Genomic DNA, 14,121 nt, shown 5'->3' on the forward strand with positions numbered 1-14,121 from the left:
TCACTTGGTCCAAAATAATTTATCCATAAATCCATTTTTCCCCAGATAGTTCCATTTAATTACTGTGAGTAATAAAGATTTTATAAAAATCAATAACATAAAATCAATAACAGTTTTCCCACTAACTTTTAAAAACTTTTCCACTCCCTTTTATTTACAATTTTGCTGTTCTTAAACTTACTTTACAGGATTCTTTGCTTATACGGCAACAGCTAAGGCTATACAGGCATAACTTTACATCTATCATCTCCTCCACTCCTGCTCAATAAAGCAAAATTTTTAAGATACTTAACCACATTAAGCAAGACAACTTTGAAAAACCTGCTTTTACTGATCTCCTTTCATCCATTTCTGCATTTGTCTTAGTTTTCGTTTGATACAGATGTATTGAAAGTACTTTGAAATCATTAACTTACATTAGTTCGTGTTCCATAGATCCATTCAACAACTTTTTATAGCATATATATTGCTGATAAGACAGTATGAAGTATCAGTCTCTCCCTTCATCTAGGTATAACCTAATTGCAAAAGCTAATGAAACCAAAAGCAGAGCAATTGAAGAACCCGTAAAATTAATTTACAGTTGGCACTAAAATTGAAACATTTATAAAATCCACTAACAGTTTTGCATGTCCAGAATCTACACTGAAATTAAAGGAAATAGTGATAAGCGCAGTTGAAATCCCCTACAATAAACTCACAGAACAATCTAAATATAGATTTGAATAAATACAAAATATATCTCAACTTCATTTGGCTTTTTATTCAGTGCAATCGCATGCTTCAGTATTAATGCATTTTTTTCTTCTGTGTGTTAAGGATAACATAATTAATTTATTTCATGATGTGGGAGAAAATCTAGAGTAGGTTACATCGACTTGCAGTCCAACACTAACCAAAATCCACTACCATCTTTGCTACATGCATAACAAGCTTTTCTGACCTTGTCTCACAAACTGTTTCCAAATTGTTTCTTCAGTGATTAAATATCAAAGCGAAAATAGCACTAAACCAGAAGAAAGACCACCTGGCAAAATAATTCACTATATTCTATCATGATCTTTCACTCTAAAAATACGTGCCTGTGCACACACACGCGCCTCCAAAGAAAGCTCTCTCTTAACAAAATAATTTCCTTTTTCGTGTAAATAAACAGATAATTCCAGCGTTTCGATATTGGAGCGAAATATCTGAATGCGTGAATCAAGTAGCGGAGTCACAGCAGCGCTTGGGGGGTGCGAGCCAGAGGAGCCCCTTGCTCCCGCAGTGCTGCCAGCGGCTGCAGGGGCCGGCAGTGCGCTAGCTGACGCTCCAAGAGGCCTTTGGATGGCACGATGAGACACTCGCGGGGTAAGCAGTTCAGCATTACGCGGCAAAATAAAACAATGTTTGACACCAGGCCAGCTGGATTTCATCCCCCTCTCTCCCTGATAGTCCCACACAGCAAGGATTAAGTAATAAAACCACAATGTATTAAAGACAAAGTCTTTAAGGACATCAAAGGTAAGCGTCAAATGATGAACGAGGTGTCAGAACTGCAGCTTGGCAATGCAGCAGCCAGATGTAGTGTCTGACCGTGTTTTTCAGAATTTGGCGTCCTGACAATAACTACTGTTGCAGTGAAGTGGACAGCTGGGCCGACCTGACCGCTTGCTGCCCCGGCTTCTCCTTCCCAGCTCCCAGTAACCATTGTCTTTTTGCACTAACTCTGGCTCCAGTTGGACTCTACTGTTAGCTGATTTAAGCCCCCGAAATAACAGAAAATGTGCTATTTTTATCCCTGGATCTACTTTCCGCAAGTTAAAGCAGCTCACAGGTGATCAAGCAGTGTGACGGCTAACACAAAGTGAGTAGTGGGAACATAATGGAAGGGGCAGTGTGTTAAAATTTTAATTCATGAAACATACTAACCCAAAACAAATAGCAAAACTCTCAATTTTCATGGTTTTGTTAGCATATAACACCACAACTTTTGTGTTCTAAACAATTTTTTTTTAAGTAGATGTGTGTTAAAAAAAAACCTTTTTGAATTATTGCAGTCAGCAAAACAGATACTGGCTTTCATTTGTAGGTATTCACTCCAAATTTAAATTAGCACAGAGTACCCTATGAAACAATATTTCACACAAGAAATAGTCTTTTAAATAAAGCTGCATCCCCACAGTAATCAGAATGTGAGCCTGGAAGTAATTATTACATGAGAATTAGCCACAAGAGACTATCTTGTATCTCAAACATCATCCTTAACTTTATGCTGTAATAGTAGTTTTCATATATAATAGGAACAGGGAGTTTTTGAACATGTGTGATAGGGAAGCGTGCTTCTAGCCATTTAGTATGCAGACTGCACTACTGCATAACAAACTCTTGGCTACATCCTGCTCTACATAAACACCAGCACAAAGATTCAAAGAAAGAAAACTATTTAAGTAAACCAGACCATGCGCAGTCCCCTGTTCAGTCTATGGCTGCAGCTTGGGACTTGAAAAAGATAGGAAACCTTTCATGCAGTCCAATGTCTTGCTCAGGAAAGTTTAAACCCTAGCAATCTGCATTGCTGCCTAAGGAAGCCCTGGCAACTGTGAGTTTTAAATTTTTTATTATAAAAACCAAATTCCTGTTTTAATCAATAAAAACAGAGGTTGCAATTGAAAAAAAGGACTTCAAAATCTATGCTTTAATATGCCTAGTGACAGTGAAGTGAAATAACAAAGCACAAGGGCACAATGGTTAAACATGCAGTTCAATGAAAAGTTATGGATCTGATATAGATATTATTGGATGATACATTAAGACCAGACTGGATGCTATAGTGGTCCCCCACAGTTTAAAATCTTTCAGCCTGAGAATTGGGAAAAAGCAAACGTGTTCTTAAAAGTGCACTTTCTAGACTTTGTCAGAGCAATGGCATTGTAGTAGAAGACTTCAGTCATTTCTCACATCTTTACAAAAGCTTTCTCCTTTTTAGGATCGCCCAACTGATTCTTAGGTTTTGTTTATTCTTTACATATTGGGACAATCCAAAAAACCCCACAATATTAACTTTCCAAAACCTAACCATAGACTTTGCTTTCAATCAGATATGTAAAAAAGTCTATGTTTACACTTATCAGCCAAGTCACATACACCCTTCATGGATAACTACCGAAAAAAGTATTTGTTTCTAATAAGTACAGCTGAGAGTGGCCAAATTTAGCTCAAAGTTTCCAATCATCATTACTTTTGGACTGGTAACAGAACAAGATGAATTCATAGAATTATAGAATCATTAAGGTTGGAAAAGACCTCTAAGATCATGGAGTCCAACCATCAACCCAACACCACCATACCCACTACACCATGTCCCTAAGCGCCTCATCTACACGTCTTTTAAATACTTCCAGGGATAAATACTTCCAGGAATTGCAGTACAAGAAAGAAACAATCTAATTGGGAAAGGAAGAAAGAAAAGAATACAGAAATTCAATTTTTGCTAAAGAAGTTTCACCAACCCAAGGTTCAAGCCAACAGAAAACACATTTCAACCCGCAGACATATCTTTAAAGACAATCAAGAACTTCATAAACTATTATAAATCACGGATATACTTTCAACAGGGCTGCTTGAATGAAGATGTTTCATCCAATGTGTATAGTAACAATTACTAATTGCTCACTTAAGAATATTTCCTGCATCTTCATCCATTACCAGAGTTCAAGGTGGTAAGTGCAAATAAAACCTCAGGATGTTGAAAATAATTCGAGTTGTTAAGTCTGACAAGAGACAAAAGGTACGGAGTTAGGAGTTTTATTTGTCATTTTCCATCATAACCTCCGACGGAGATCACACCCGACATTAATAATTACCTCTTTCTTATAAATTGTTATCATATTATTACAACTACCCATGAAGGTGACAACCAGATTTCTCAGTATGTGAGAACTGCCAAAATATAGCTCCTCTGGGCCGCTGATTCCTTAAAGGTATCTTACACCCCAGTTTACTTTCAGTTTTAAAAACTGCCTGTGAACAAATGGGGCTTCCGTTCATGTTCCACCACAAAGAAAGAAGATTTCTGTTCTGCATTTTGTCCTGACGGCAGCCACCAAAACCCAACCAGCTTCCAACACCTTCCTCACCTTCCAAGGTCCATTTCTGCTTCCCATGCATTGACTACCTCTCCTCCAACCCTGTGGCAGCTCACATGCTTTAGTAACCTCAGGTGCACAGCCTCATCAAAGGCTTTTTGAAAACCCACTAGACACCTTTATCGATATCCTTTCCAACCCATTCAGGAAACACTCATAGTTTAGTCAGACAGGATTTCCCTTCAGAGAAGCCACACTGCCCAACAGACCGCGCTTACATGTGTGCTTATGTCCCTCGGGTGAATGCCACCCAGTCCGGGAGGCTTATTTGTATTGCATTTCCAAGTGGTTCAACACTTGCATGGGTTTCCTTCAAATCAAGCTGGCTCCTCTGTCTTCTCCGTTATCAAGAGGATGCTGGAGATGACTTAGTCAAGTGACAGTCAGAAGCCAGTGCGTAATACAGGCTTACCCTTCAAGTGTGCTGGCTGCAGACAGGTATTTTTACACCATCTAGTTGTGCTTTAACAGCTGCTGCTTGATCTGTACACTTCTTAAATACAGTCCTAATCAAGAGGTCAAAGGGACACCCCAAGACAATGTAGCCTGGCACCACCTCAGCTACGATGGGCAGCCACCCATGTACCTCTGCTCTGAGCACAGCAACTTGTGCATGGCTGGAACATGTTTTTTCAGAAGGGATTCTACCCCCATCCAAAAATGGGACAACTCCCTTAGTAACCTGGTTTTACAACCAATTGACTCAGTCAGTGATTTGAAAGTGATTGAAAAAGATCTTCAATCAAAATTCCTTGGGCTCAGCTTTCATGCAGTTTTTTCTCCCATTTCTAAATTGAAGAGCTTTTAAATACCCTCCATTTTCCATTATTTATAAGCAAACCATTCTTCATTGTTTCGATAACCTGTTTTTTGACCCCTCTGGTACAAAGAATTTGTTGTGTGCGTGACACTTTCCCCAACATCTTCAGCAGTAAAAACTGACACAAGGAATTCACTGAGTTTCTCTGTCACAGTCTCATCACCCGAGCGCCCCTTCGACACCTTTTCCTCATGTGGTCTCACTGGTTTCCTAGATGACTTTCTGCTTTCGATGCATTTAGAGAACTTTTCACTACCACCTTTAGTTTCCTTCACAAAATGATTTTTCAAACCATCTTACACTCCTGTTTGCAATTGACCGTCATATATTGGCTGCCTTGTCCTCTGCATTTAAGCAGGCTTTGCGTTTCTTAATATCAACCTTTCCCCTACGATAGCTACCCAAAGTCTTCTAAAGAGTCAGACATGGGTTTATTGGATTGCTTTGTTTGTAGGCGTCTTGCTTTTTGGACTGCCTCATTTTTACATAATTAAAACACATGCTGGATTTATGTGGATAAATTCTGCATGTGATTTATCTGACCTCCTTTTTACTATTACAATTATAAACTTAATTGCATTGTCATTCTTACTACAGATGTCTCCCAGTAAAATACCTTGAGGTAAGCCTTCAGTGTTGCCTGGGACCAAGTGCAGAAGAGCATCTCCCCATAAATCGCCCAATTTTTCTTCCAGAAAGTAGTTATCTACTAGGGCCAAAAAAATTCTCACTTATATTTAGCACACATTCTAATACAGATATTTTTTCTTCAGCTCTAGCATTTAGTTACGGTTCATGTTAACTAGTGGTGATTACAGAACTAAAAAAGGCAGCCTTTTCGTCTTCGAACTTGAGGATTACATTTGCATTTGATAGTGGGCATTTAATCTTTCAGACTGTTTATAGCATCCTGGTGATGTCATCTTATCTGGATGATTAAGGACAGATTTAGTCTTCCAATCAGAGAAAGTATTCAGTCTCAATGGGAGCTTTAATCAGAACAATTACTTGCTGTGTTGAAATTGCCCCAGTGAACAGCATTGCTGACCTTCCCTCTGCAGGAAATTTAAGCTTCTGTCAATTGATCAGTCAGGATTACTACCATTTCACCCCAGATCAGGGTTAAATATGGACTTCCCAGGTCAAAGATACAAGAAAACTTCTCATTTGTGCATGTAGAATACTGCAGATACCTATTCTTTTTGGTTTGTTTTCCGAAGTTGTCTTTAAAAGATACATTGGGTATGCCCTATGGATCCAAGTACTGTCTGAAGTCATTACCATCTCTCCTCTGGTCGATCACATATATAATTATTGCTTTTCTTTTTCTGGCATTAACTGCTGTCAAACTGCATTAATCATTAACTGCTGTCAAACTAAGGTTTCTGCCTTCTTCCCATAGCTCACTGTCAAATAAAAATAAAAAGCCACCAGCCCCCAAAAATTATATCCCCAGAGATAAGGAAGTCTCAACTGAGAATATTTTTCAAACATATAAGCCAAGTAAGATTTTTCCTCTTGAAAATGCCCACTTGAGACAATCTCTTCATTCCAAAAATGTCTTGCCTTCTGGCAAGAGGAAGTTCTCCTAAATTAATCAATGAAACCTCCGCAAAATAGGAGATGAGGAAGCAGGCAGCTGATTGAAGGTTTGACATCAAAATAGAGTGTTACAGCTTCATTTTTCTGAAATCCAGATCCTCTATCATTAAACCAATGGCCATTTTCCCATTGACTTGAAGGCTAAATCATACAAGTAGGAAACATGCCATCATTTATATGCATTTAAAAAAAAATTCTGTTTTCAAGGCCAGATAGAAAAGTTACCAATGACTGCAACAGCAATTTCGATACTGATTAACATCTTGGATTACTCTGCAGTTGGTGATATAAAGCATATATTATATTTCAAGAATATGTAACAATAAGGAAGATTTTTTCTCCTTAAGTTTTTTTAAATCTAGGTCTAAGAAGACAGAAAAAGAATCATATGAAGTGCATCACAGTTCTAAAACTGGAAGGCAGATAAAAACATTCAAATACTGTAAAAATGAGACTAACATTTTAATAATGGTTTGAATTGAATATTCAATTCAAGGTTTTCTCAGATAGTTTCTAACTTAGCTATATAATCAAGTACAACATGTGTCACCTTGAAAAATACAGCACGAGGACCTCAGTGAACCTCAGTGAACTTTTCCTTTGACTTGCTAGTGGCAGTTTAGATGCCAATAACACAGTTCAAGGGTGTAACTAATCTCAGTGGCAACAGCTCTTTGCTTCACCACCGACACTACTCCCTACAAGACTTGGGCCTTCTCTGGAGCCCAGGCTGAAAAAGGAGGATTCAGTTAAATTTGTAAAATCAGTTTAAGAAAGAATAAATTCAGGCCTTTGGCTTTAGTTTTTTTCATCCAATTACAATTTGAATATTCATTCTGCAAAGCCACCTTCCAAGATAAAACATCCTAATATTCATATCTCTGAGCAGTTGTTACAAACCCCATAATTCACCATGAAAATTCCTCACTTTTTATGCTCCTTTTCTTTCACAGTCAGCCATTTAGCCTTTGAAGATATTTTAAAGGGGGCTATTTTTAGTTCACGCTTATGGCTGCTGAAACACCCCAGGTACTACCGACTACCTTGAGATGCAAGCATGTAGAAACTGATCTAGTTGATGATTTCATTCTTCAAGAAGGAAATCTTGAAGGCGCAGGGGCAGGCCGTCCCTATACGCTGAAAAACGAGCTGGTGGGGAAGAAGACCAAACTGGCTGAACAGAGAGCTTTAGCTGGAACTCAGGAAAAAAATAAGAGTTTATGACCTTTGGAAGAAGGGCAGGCAACTCAGGAGGACTACGAATTTGTCATGAGGTTATGCAAGGAGAAAATTAGAATGGCCAAAGCCCAGCTAGAACGCAATCTGGCATAGTTCTAGAGAGCAATAAGGTCTCCCCTCAGCTTCCTTTTCTCCAGACTAAACAACCCCGGTTCCCTCAGCTGCTCTTCACAGGACTCATTCTCCAAATCCTTCACCAGCTTCGTTGCTCTTCTCTGGACACGCTCCAGCACCTCAATGTCTTTCTTGTAGTGAGGGGCCCAAAATTGAACACAGTATTCCAGGTGTGGCCTCAATAGTGCTGTGTACAGGGGGACGTTCACTTCCCTACTCCTGCTGGCCATACTACTTCTGATACAAGCCAGGATGCTACTGGTCTTCTTGGCCACCTGGGTGTGCCATAAAAAAAACAATAAAAAATGTTTCTATAAATACATTAACAAAAAAAGGAGGGTTAAGGAGAATCTCCATCCTTTATTGGATGTGGGGGGAAACGCTGTGACAATAGCGAAACATAGTGACAACTGAGGAAAAGGCTGAAGTACTTAATGCCTTCTTTGCCTCAGTCTTTAAGAGTAAGGCCAGTTTTTCTTGAGGTACCCAGTCCCCTGAGCTGGAAGACAGGGACGGGAAGCAGAATAAAGCCCCCATAATCCAAGGTTAGCAACCTGCTACACCACTCAGACACACACAAGTCAACGGGGCCGGATGGGATCCACCCAAGGGTGCTGAGGGAGCTGGTGGAAGTGCTCACCAACCCACTTTCAATCATTCATCAGCAGTCCTGGCTAACCGGGGAGGTCCCAGTTGACTGGAGGTTAGTAAATGTGATGCCCATCTACAAGAAGGGCTGGAAGGAGGACCTGCAGAACTACAGGCCTGTCAGTCTGACCTCGGTGCCAGGGAAGTTGTGGAGCAGATCATCTTGAGTGCGATCACGCGGGATGCACAGGACAATCAGGTGATCAGGTCCAGCCAGCATGGGTTTATGAAAGGCAGGTCCTACTTGACTAACCTGATCTCCTTCTATGACAAGATGACCCACTTAGTGGATGAGGAAAAGGCTGTGGATGTTGTTTACCTGGACCTCAGTAAAGCCTTTGACACCGTTTCCCATGGCATTCTCCTGGAGAAACTGGCTGCTTGTGGCTTGAATGGGTGTACTCTTTGCTGGGTAAAAAACTGGCTGGGTGGCTGGGCCCAAAGAGTTGTGGTGAACGGAGTTAAATCCAGTTAGCAACCGGCCACAACTGGTGTTCCCTAGGGCTCAGTATTGGGGCTGGTTCTGTTTAATATCTTTATCAGTCATCTGGATGAGGGGATCGAGTGCTCCCTCTGCAAGTTTGCAATGACACCAAGTTGGGCGGGAGTGTTGATCTCCTTGAGGGTAGAAAGGCTCCACAGAGGGATCTGGACAGGCTGGATCAATGGGCCGAGGGCAATTGTATAAGGTTCAACAAGGTCCTGCACTTGGGTCACAACAACTCCAGGCAACGCTACAGGCTTGGGGAAGAGTGGCTGGAAAGCTGCCCAGAGGAAAAGGACCTGGGGGTGCTGATTGACAGCCGGCTGAACATGAGCCAGCAGTGTGCCCAGGGGGCCAAGAAGGCTAAGAGCATCCTGGCCTGTATCAGAAATAGTGTGGCCAGCAGGAGCAGGGAGGTGATCGTGCCCCTGTACTCGGCACTGGTGAGGCCGCACCTGGAATACTGTGTTCAGTTTTGGGCCCCTCGCTACAAGAAGGACATGGAGGTGTTGGAGCGTGTCCAGAGAAGGGCAACGAAGTTGGTGAAGGATCTGGAGAACAAGTCCTGTGAGGAGCGGCTGAGGGAACCGGTGTTGTTTAGCCTGGAGAAAAGGAGGCTGAGCGGAGACCTTATTGCCCTCTACAACTCCTGAAAGAAGGTTGTAGTGAGGTGGGTGTCAGTCTCTTCTCCCAGAAGCAAGTGTTCAGATGAGAGGAAATAGCCTCAAGTTGTGCCAGGGAAGGTTTAGATTGGATATTAGGAAAGATTTCTTCACGGAAAGGGTTGTCAAGCCTTGGAAAAGGCTGCCCAGGGAACTGGTTGAGTCATCATCCCTGGAGGTATTTATATGTTGTGTAGATGTGGCACTTAGGGATATGGTTTAGTGGTGGACTTGGCAGTGTTAGGTTTATGGTTGGACTTGATGATCTTAAAGGCCTTTTGCAACCTAAATGATGCTACGATTCTATGAGAACTGAGTAATCCAGCCTTCTAAAAACCCTTCTGAAATGCTAAGATTAATTTTCATGAAACACTTGATCTCCTCTGAAACACGACCGCGTCTCACAGAATTTACAGATTGGAACAGTGTTTACAGATCATCTTTTTGTACCTCTGCTCCCTGGAGTGATGAATGATTTTTTTTGCTGTGTTTGCAGTTCTACTTCAAAATTATTAAACCAATAGGGCTGCCACCATTTACATGAAAGTTTGTCTACCATTTTAACTGATACCCCCATCAGCATTTCTTCCTCCAATACTGTTTTTTCCCAGTCATCTCTTTATCAAACTAATTCTGAAATAATATCAGGCGAACATTGAAACAGTGATAAAAATTAAAGAGAATTAATTTCTATAGAAACCATTCATACAGACAGATAGATAGAAATCTTGCATACAGTCAGTTGCTTCGAGCTGGAGCTGTTCTGGATATCTTTCAATTTTCCTTCATAAAAATTGGAAGATGTTTGCCCCAACTAAAATGAAAAACACTAAATCATTGAGCTAAGGCAGAAGAAAATGAATCTTACATTTACTGCATTCTTCTCCCCACCCTCTCTCATTCATCTAGCTTAAAATGTTGGTGCTCTGCCACCTGATATTCCAGTGCACTACAACATTATCTCTCCCTCTGTACTTTTATCCATTTGCAGACTGTAATTCACACTGTGAATCTCTATGCTGCAGTATTTCTGGCCTGAAATAGACTTCTAAAAACACCTCTGTACCTAACACTTTTCTTCAACTATTTTTGCGTTTCTGAAAAATAGGTTAATGTAAAGCACTACAGTGAATCATGGCTTGCTCCATTTTTCATAGTGTTCAAGCTGTTAATGCTGTTCTCAAAGTTCTTGCGTATTTTAGCACTTGTGTCTCCTTCACCTTCACAGAAAGAACAGGTCATCAGGAGCTTCAGCAGGCAAGAGTCTAGCAAAATGAAATGGGGCAATAATCTTACCAGACATCATAGTTGGTATTGATACCACAATACATAAAGAAGCTTGAAGCTTTTTCCCTTTTCTTTTTTTAACTGAAAATAATAATAAAGGAACATAACAGACAGAAGTTTTTTTCTGCTCAGGCAGCTTTTTATACTTTAGTTTGTCAAAGAACTATGAAATTCCACCATCTACCTGTTGTCACTGTGTAGAGCTGCGGAATACCACAGAAACACCACAGGATTTTAATTCAGCCATATTCAATGGTATAAAGATTATTATTATTTTATTCCCTCAGAACTCTCTTCTTACACCACTGGAGCAGCAGCACTGAATCCAGAAGCAGCCAAATGCAACAACTGAAGGCAATTCCTGAGGGAGTAGCATCATTAAGAATGATCCTTGTGTTATAGAGGAGGAAAGTAAAGTGGTTGATGATTGATGGAAGTCATCACTCTGATGCAAGGAAAAAAGGCCGAAGAATTGCTTGATAATGATTCCTGAGACACAAGAGAGACTTTTTTTTTTTTAATGAATCTGTGATGCTTTGTAGATCAGTTATCAGCATCGCATAACAGCCTACGTTCTTCCAAGCTGCACCCACAGTTAAGAGCCAGAAGAAAACATCTGCAAAAGTAGCTCACAGAAAGAATTTTATGCTTAAGTATCATATATTTAACAACAATACCTAGCTTTTACAAGATCAGAAGTAAGTACTGCAGACAACTAGGGATCCCCCTTGCTCCTTCCAGAAAAGGAAGCCTTCCATATTCTATAGACCTGAAGATACAGCTTGATCTTCCCCAAGTGCTTTTATGATGGAATAAAGAGGAAAAAAAATAATTAACAATGCCACTACAGTAAATATTTCACTAGCAAAATCACTGGGGCAAAAAACCCCGTAATCTCTCTGAAGACTCTCAAGGACTTGGAAAGTTGGAACTAACTTCTGGCTAAAAAACATGGTGTGATAGAGACAAAAAAAAAAAAATCAACAATGCAAACATTATTAAGTGTGTTCTTCTGAGATCTGTCTATCAGACACATCTTTTTGCCACTCTTTCAGTGTAATCACCCATCATGGAAACTGATGTCCCAATTAGCAGATCAAATCACTGAAACTCACTCATGCAAATAGTCAGTCTCCAGAAAGAATCATCAATAAAACTGTATTTGCCAAATGCTCAAACAACATGCAAAGAAACATGCACTTTTATTGTTGGCTGCCAAAGTTATTAGTATTGTAATAAATCTACATTTTTCAACTTTAGATCTGCATTTTTCCTACAACAGCTTAACTTAGTTACATTTCTTTAATGTAGCTCCACTTCCAGATTAGTCTTCCTCTTCAAGAATTTTTTCTGCTTATATTCTCACTGAAGATCATTTTTTCTATTGTTTCTTTTTAGCACACATTCCTCTTTAAACTAAAGTTTAACATTAATAACTGACTTCAGCCAGACCACCCTCCCATGCAAACATGCAAAACGTCAAATGTGATTATGTGGGATAATTTCTGTTTCAGATTCTTTGGTACCATTGAAAGACTTAGAAAAAACAGTTATGTTATCCATTAACAATTCTTTGCTTAGTCTGCATTATAGGTAGTATTTCCCTTCCCACTACTACAAACATTCATTTGATCCATAAAACTTGACATTAGCTTAGTATTGATGTTAAAACTTTTTTTTTAACTGAATCCTGTATTTTACCAAATGAAAACATACTTTGAAACCCCCTTAGATTTTTTCAGACCGCAGTTTTGTGTTCTGGATAGCTTTTTCATTCCTTCAAAAGCAAATTATACAGCCTGACGCCACCTAGTTTTACTGAAACTAATCAGCTGATATTTCTGCAGCTATTGTCGATTTTCTAGGTTTTTTATGCAGCTTATAGCCTTTCTGCTCTTCTCTTGTAATTCTTAAAAAATTACACTTGTCCTTCTCTTATTTGTCCAGAAAATAATGAAATTATTTATACTTCAAGCCCTGAACTACTGAGAACCTTTCTCCACATCCAGACAGCAACATCTGCATTTTCAGCGGTTTGAAAATAACCTTTCTCCATTCCTCTGTTCTTCCCAGCAGAAAAAAACCACATCCAGTACAGCAGTTTTAGAAGGTTCTAAAAGCTTGCCTGTTACTTATTTTGCAATATTGTCTAGTAGCCCTAGTCTGCAATTAACAATGCCACTACAGTAAACATGCTCAGCAAGAGAGATCATCACCCAAGAGAACCGAGTATACGTCAGAATACCATGGATGGACAAAGAGAAGTTCAGGAAACCACAAGATCAGTGAGGTACCATATTTACAGATGTAAACACAAACCGTAACACAGCAGGACAGGAGTAGTTACAAGTTTATACCTAAAATGAAGAAAGAAAACACTGAAATAAAGAATGGGTTTCTTACCAATCCTTTTTTGGAATATTTTTTAAAAAAATGCCAGCAGTGTGTCTGAATTTAACATCTGCCTCAGTATCCCAGCTTACACATTTGTACTTGATTCCAGAGCTGCTTTGGTGTTAATGGTCTGTTAAATGGAAGATTTGTGTTACTACGCTGTATCATTCCTACCTTCACTCTTTTAATCCTCTGGAAGATACCTAAAGCTGACAAGGAAACATCATTTTTTGGATGCTTTTTTTCCCTTTTAATTTATTACAAGAACAGTGAGAACTCATTTTGAAAGGTCAGTATTGTTCATATCCAATTTCATTTTAGTAGTCTTAAGAACCATCTCATCTTTGACTTTAATAAATTAGTTTAATGGAAGACATTATAAGCAGCTCAAATAAGAGAAGATCAAAAGCTTTCATTTGGCTGAGATTTTGCTTAATTTAGATGTAAAAACAGGAACTCCTCGTGGATATAAGAGTTCTGATAAAGACCCAAATCAGTTACAAACCAAACTTGCAAAACATTGGGCTATTGATTGAGGATATGCTATGACAGCTGCAAGTGTGTATGAGTTAAGCAAACAATATCACCACTTGTAAGCACCTTCACGAGCAAATCACCAAACAGATAAAGTACTGACACTTTTTTAATGAACTTAGCCATCAACCTTTCTGTTAGTGTAGCTATAGAATTATGACACAGGATGACATGAGAAACATGCACAAAATATTAATAATTGCATGGCCC

The sequence above is a fragment of the Calonectris borealis genome, chromosome Z (assembly GCF_964195595.1).
Source record: "Calonectris borealis chromosome Z, bCalBor7.hap1.2, whole genome shotgun sequence".
Lineage (NCBI taxonomy): Eukaryota > Metazoa > Chordata > Aves > Procellariiformes > Procellariidae > Calonectris > Calonectris borealis.